We start from the raw sequence: 7,272 nt of genomic DNA, 5'->3' as shown, positions 1-7,272 counted from the left end.
TTGAGAACCTCTCTGACAGCAAGAAGACCCAGGCCTTCCTGATGCTATCCAGCAGGCTTCTGGCTCATTTCCCTCCCTGCCCTCGCTGGACACCAAACAGTAGTTGAAAGCCAAAGAGAAACCTTTCTTTGTCACTTATTCACTCCTTTGTCCTAGAAAAGATGCAGACTTCCCTGTGGTGGACATTGGAGCCAGAGAAATGTCTTAGGGACTGACCCAGAGCTCCACTATGGCTACCCAATTCCCTCAGACACTCAGAGTGCCTACCCTATGTCAGCCCTGAGCTGCCAAGAGACAGGGATGAATAAACCATGTTCTCATCCCTCAGAGCCCTCTGCCTGGGGAGAAAGGACAAAGGCACCAATTATGATAACCTGATGCCTCTGCTAAGTGCCTTATGGGAGCTCTGGTGTGCCACAAGTTCTTTGTTTATGTCAGAGTGATATTTCCAGGGTGGTGGTTGACTCATGTCAAGTCTGGCTACAGTATTCCCCATCCCCACTCTGGGAAGAGTGATAGCTGGGTGAGAGAGTGGGCATCTCTGGGGCCAAGTTTGGGTCCAAACAAGGGGAAGCAAGGGACAGAACCAGGTATACCAACCAAGAAACTGTCCCAAGAAGTGGCTGAGCCAAGGAATGATGAAAGGAAGGAGAGGGCTTACGCTATGAAAATGCCAAGGAGGAATTTAGTGGAAATGTCATGCCAGACCCCAAAAGTTTTAACTTGAGTTGGGACCCCTAGGGAGTCCCCAACACCTCTTCAAGGATATCCTGAATATCTTTGTGGGTATGAGTATGTAATCATTTTTCTAGAGCTAGTCCACAGATCTAATCAGATTACCAAGGGATCCATCAGCCTAATAGCCCAACAGGGTTAAGATTTCCTGTCCTATGTGGACCCAAGTATTAGGCATGGGCAGAGCAGTCTCTTGCACTGGTTAATGCACAGTCAGTTTCCCTCCAACTCTTCCCTCTCTTGCCACAATAGCATATGCTAAGTCTTTTAGCATCCTGGAATGTCAGAGCTGAAGGAGTCCTCAGAGCATCTAGGGACCACCTCTAGTCAAGGGATTTGCAAATATGTACTCTAGGAGATAGCTCAGCACCTGCTCTGTAGGAAGATGGGTGCTGCAAGCTCTTGGTTCCCCTCCACTACTTCTCTAGAGCAGCCTGGATTTTATTTATGGTGTATGTATTGGTATCCTATGTAAGAATTTTTCTTTTTCAAAGTGAGTTTTGCTGCTAAAAAGTTTGGAGATCATAGTTCTAGTCTAGCCCCCTCATTTTATGCATTGAGACACCGAGGCAGACAAAAAGGAAAGGGATTTGCCAAAAGGCACAGAACAGGTTAATAGCTTGGTGTAGATCCACATTTCTTGCAACATCAGTATCACCTGGGTACTTGTTAGAAATACAAATTATTGATTCCAGACCTGAATTAGAAAGGTTGAAGGTGGGCAGCAATCTGATTTAACAAGCCCTTCAGGTGAGTCTGATGCACACTGAAGTTTAAGATGCACTGGTATGGAGGAAAAAGCTACCCAAAGACCTAGGTTCCAGACAAGTTCTAGAATTTAATGGGAGCAACTTTGGGCAAATCATGCCACAGTTTCTTCATCTGTAGAAGGAGGATAATATTTGCCTTGCAGGCTTGTTTATAAGGATCAAAAAAGATAATAGATGTGAAAGTGCTCTCTAAAGCTTATCACGCTTTCTATGTGTGAGTGGTGTGGATTCATGGCAGGGTTGGTGGGTCTTGAACTCAGGACTCTGGTCCCCATATATTCTAGAACAAAGTGCTTTCCCTTGGCCCTCCAAGACTGACCTAAAGATGAGGAGCAGGCTATCTGAGCTCATTTCTAGTCGAGGTCCAGGGAGCGTAAGAGCCAAGGGTCATTGTTGGCTAGAGTCCTCATCAAACCTGGGATTTGTGAAGCCAGGTCCCTGAGAAGGGCTGCTTCAGATGGCAGGAGCGGACGTGGTGGTGGGGGGTGAGGGAGGTGGGTGAGGGAGGACCAGCCAGGAAGCAACCTTAGCCCAATGCCCTTGGACCTTTTCCTTCTGACTAGACATCAGAAACTGATTAGAAAAAGTCTTTGAACTGCACACATTTAACTGGGGAACAGGGTTGGGGGGGGTGGTCAAGGGAAGGGAGCATAGATTGTACTGTTACTCAACAATAGTAATTAAGAGTAACTTCTTCTGATAGGAGATAATACATCAGTGATGAAGAACATGGTTTCTGCCCCTAAGGAGCTCCTTGTTTCGTAGGGGAGTCTGCATGCCAACATAATTATAACAGCGTGACAAGTGCTAAGACAGAGGTATTCAAGATACCTGGAAGGCCCACTAGGGGGAAGGCCTAACAATCTGTGGACAAGGAGGTAGGACAGCTTAAGGGACGAGGTGACATTAGCAGTGAATCTTTTTTTTTTCTTTATCTTTTTCCCCCCAAAGCCCCAGTAGATAGTTGTATGTCATAGCTGCACATTCTTCTAGTTGCTGTATGTGGGACACAGCCTCAGCATGGCCAGAGAAGCGGTGTGTCAGTGCGCGCCTGGGATCTGAACCCGGGCCGCCAGCAGTGGAGCGCACGCACTTAACCGCTAAGCCACGGAGCCGGCCCAACAGTGAATCTTTAAAGGCAAGTGTTTACTAGTCAGAACAAGGAGTGAAAGGAAGGTAAAAGTCTGGAGGAGATAAGAAAGAGCATGGCATGTTGGAGTACCAGTGAAGAAGTGTCGAGGATAATTGGAACATAGGTCATGTGAAGAACATGGTAGGTCCTGAGGCCAGAAAGGTAAGTTAGAGAGGGGTATGGTCAGACTAGTTGATTTTCCACCTATGATTAGGGAGAGGCACTGGACATTGAATTGCCCCTTTCTGGAATTCTAACTATTCCTATCACTCCCCCTAACCTCACACTCCACTGCCCTCCACGAAAGTCTTAATTTATTAATGTATTCTCTAAGTGTGCTTTATTTCCTCACTAGTGTGCAAATTCCAGAATACAGAAACTCTTTTCTCCTTTTCTGTGTCTCCCTAGCCCAGTATAGGGCAGGCCCCTATTTGGTACTCAGTGAGAACTTGATAGTGGTCTAGTAGTTAAGATTTGGCACTCTCACTGCCACGGCCCAGATCCGTTTCCTTGTCAGGGAACCATACTACCTATCTGTCAGTTGTCATACTGTCGCAGCTGCGTGTTACTGTGATGTTGAAAGCTATGCCACCGGTATTTCAAATACCAGCGGGGTCACCCATGGTGGACAGGTTTTAGCAGAGCTTCCAGACTAAGACAGACTAGGGAGAAGGACCTGGCCACCCATTTCTGAGAAAACTGGCCATGAAAACTCTATGAATAGCAGCAGAGCATTGTCTGATATAGTGCCAGAAGGTGAGTTTAAAAAAAAAAACAAAAAACAAAAAAACTCTTGCCTTTAAAAAAAAAGACCAGGCAGGATTCAGCTCTGCTATACACAGGGTCACTGGGAGTCAGAATTGACTCAAGGGCACTAACAACAACAAAGAACTTGATACATGTATGCCTGAGAAATGTGAGAGGAGGCAGCAAGGGTGGAGACTGAAGAGGAAAAGGGTAGGGAGAGATGAGCACTCTTAGTCCCAAGGAGGATGATGAAAGAAAAAAAGATATTCTCAGATTAGCTTCTTCTAAATAGTCCCTTCCAAAGGCTCCTATGCTGGGCTCCCCTGCAGCCATTATGGCCACCTCTGCTTTTACAATGAGACTGGCTTTGTGGGGGGGAGCAGAGGGAGGTGAGTAGGAGGCCCCAGAGAAGCCTGAGGGAAGAGCAGACACCACTTTGAAGAAGGGCTCACTGGCCTGGGAACAATGAGGCCTGGGGTTCCAGTCGTGCCTTTGTCACTAACTCCCTGTTTAGTCTTGGTCACATCTCTTCAGTTCTTGGAGCCTCAGCGCCCACACCTAAAACCTGATGGAATTGATGCAGCTGAGTATTATTTCCCAAGTGACTTCTCTGTGAAGTGTAGGGTTCCAGGCCACTTCTAGTTCTGATAGACTGGCTAAGGCCCAGCAGATGATGTCTCTGTGGCCCTGTGGCTATTCAGGGGAGAAATTATAAGTTGTTTACAGAAATAATCCTGGGCCCTGAGCCGTCCACCTTGTTCTGGCCCAACCAGTAGAGGCCCAGCCAAGCCCAGCTGATGCCAGCCCTGATATCAGTTCCCCTACATTAAACCCAGCATACATGGGGCTAAAACCAAAAGCACTCATCCCCTTTCCCTGCTTCTCTAAGTTGCATACATATGTAAATATTGGTTTTTTAAACCTTTGTATCCCTGAACTTCAAAAGGCACGAATTGTTACCCAGATGGCCTCATGCTGGGCTCATGCTGAAGCTTTGACTAATTACCAGTTCTTGAGGTTTGTTACAGGGAAACTGATATCCAGAGAATATCAAGAAGGTGAAGCTTCTCAGACCACAACTCCTTGGCTCCAGCATCCACTCTCCACCATGGAGGCAGACACCCAAGGACACCTACATGCAGATTCCCTTATCTTGCCATCCTCTTCCCTGCAAGCAGCCTCACAAGGCCAAAGGCACGCTGCTGGGAAGGCACCAACCAGCAAGGCCACAAGCTTCCTCACCCTACAAGCAGCTGCATTCCTCGCAACCTTCAAAACCCCTTGCCTCCCATCTTTCTGAGAGATGGGATGAATTTGAAGGCTCACTCTCGTCTCCTGGCTGACATCACCCGAAATAAAAACGCTTTCCTTGCCATAAGCCTGGCATTCCAGTTTTTATTTGGCCCCTGTGTGGCAGGTAAAGGACCTGTGTTTGTGTCTGGTAACACAGCCTTGTGGGAAATACCAGTTGACTAGTATTTGGAGCTGTGTTAGTACAGTCATACGTCGCATAACAACGTTTTGGTCAATGAATGATGGACTGCATATACAACAGTGGTCCCATAAGATTAGTACCATATAGCCTAGGTGTGTAGTAGGCTATACCATCTAGGTTTGTGTAAGTACACTCTGTGATGTTCATACAATGATGAAATCGCCTAACGACACATTTCTCAGAATGTATCCCTGTTGTTAAGCAACTTATCACTGTAAACAAAAATAAGAAGGCATATGATTACTGTGATAAAATTCAGATGAACTCATTTAGGGAGATCCCTCCCTTGATAGCTGATCTCAAGATGCAAGTCCCAAGGACGATAATTTAATTTTTTAGGAGCAAATTGGAGTGTGTGTATACATAGGTGTGGTATGGCTTTTGTTGTTGATGTTCTTAAAAAAACAGAGCCATTAGTGGTTAGTAGGCAAATAGTTTATTCAGTAAATAAGTGTGGTTACAGTTCATTGTTGTCAATGAAACAGCATGTTCCATCATGATTATAGGTAAAACAAATTAAAACCTCATGAAGTAGTCATAGCACATTCATACTAGTGAATACACATTGCAAAGCACGGCACGTGCATTATAGGGCCAGACAAAACTGGGGACAGGATATATTTTCACTCACCTCTGTTTGGCTTTCTGTATTTTGTCATTGAGACTTACATTATGTTTGGGTCAAACAAAAAACCCAAAGAGGTTTTATAAAAGTTTACAACAATTAAACAATATTGTTTAATCCCACAAATAGATAAAGCAAACTACTATAGCTCAATGATACACAAACCAGGATTAAAAATAGTCAATCTGCCTATGTATATAGCTAGCTACAATATGATAGATATTGAATATGCTGAGTCTTTTCAAAGGCTTTTGTCACTTTTCAAAGTGACAACTTTAGACAAGCAGGTTCCCAAAATATACTGGGTTGGTTTCCAATGAGAACTAACTGTAGTGCCATTTCAGTTGAAGACTATGCACTCCTCAGTGTCAGACCTAAGGGGAAGCAAACTAGGGGAAGGCAGAGAAGGGTGAGGAGGAGACCTGAGAAGGGCTCTTTCGACAGTTTGACATTACTTTCCCTGTTCAGCTCCAGATCTGGTTCACAGAGTAAAACAAAGTGTATTGAAATTGTTGGCCCTCAAAAAGGGCAGTTGTACAAAGTCTCATACTTAAAGCATAGATAAAATGGTAACTGAGTGCCTCTTAAAATGAACTCTTCTATGTTAGAAGAAAACTCAGTGCCAAAGGTTAATGGATATCAATGTTTGAATTACTGTATAAAGATAATTTATTTTTTTCTGAAATAGAAAAAATGGGTTTTAGAGGTATTCTCCTGGAAACTAGCAGAAAGGGGAGGGAGAGAATATGTGTGTGTGTGTGTGTGTGTGTGTGTGTGTGTTTCATTACTTAGAAGAAGAAAAGTTTTGTAGACCATTTCCATAAGGCCTCTGTCATTCTCCCTTCCATACCTTGCACCTTAAGAGAGAGTGCAATGGCTGTATGTTACCTTTGAAAAGGCTCCTTTTCCTTTTAGCTGTCTTACAGAAAGAGTGCCCTGGATTGACCATGCCACTCCAGAGTCACACTTCTTCAGGTTGAAATAAAAATAACAACAAAATCACAAAAAGAAAAAAAATCACAAAATCCAAGGCCTGAACAGGCCCAGACTTGCTATTAGTTCAAATCCTCACTGAAAGAATTAAAATTATAAAGCACCTCTTACAAAATATACTGCTTCTTGAAAACCACACAAAACACTGTGCAGTAACCCCTGCTGAGTGCTCAGAGGTAAGTATCCTGAGGGACACAGCCCTAGCCCCAGGAAGGAAGTTTGATTTTATTATCAAGTGAGCCAAGGAGTCCCAATACTTCTTTGTATTTGCTGTTTTATAATTACAAACAAAATGGAAAAGTCAAAAAAATGTGCAGACCTCAATATAAAGAAAATGTTTCTCTAATAACTTTACTAAGAACCAAGTTGGATTTATGCATTCATAATTATACAGCTCCATTTATAGATTCTTGCAGATGATTCACTCACACTGACACTTTTTACACAAAATTGCTTTTGCAAGGACATATTAAATTTAATACGCTAAAGAGAACATATGCAATATAATGCTCGAAACTGTACAAATAATAGCTGTGCACATAGTAATAAAGAGGCCTTGAAAAATTGTCTTTGTCTATAAAGTACTACCGCCCTTTGGAAATAAAAGTTCCCTCACAATCCCTGGGCTACTTCCTTGTGACACACAGTGCCACAAACATCATGGTGAAAAGTCAGTACCAAACCTAGTTTAAGATGAATTTTGTACATTTATTTCTATATAATCAGGAAAAAGAGAGATACAATTTGTATCAACAAAAGGTCATTTCTGGTTATT

This window comes from Diceros bicornis, chromosome X (genome assembly GCF_020826845.1).
Source record: "Diceros bicornis minor isolate mBicDic1 chromosome X, mDicBic1.mat.cur, whole genome shotgun sequence".
NCBI lineage: Eukaryota > Metazoa > Chordata > Mammalia > Perissodactyla > Rhinocerotidae > Diceros > Diceros bicornis.
The sequence above is the reverse complement of the archived record's forward strand: the minus strand, read 5'-3'. Positions refer to the sequence as shown.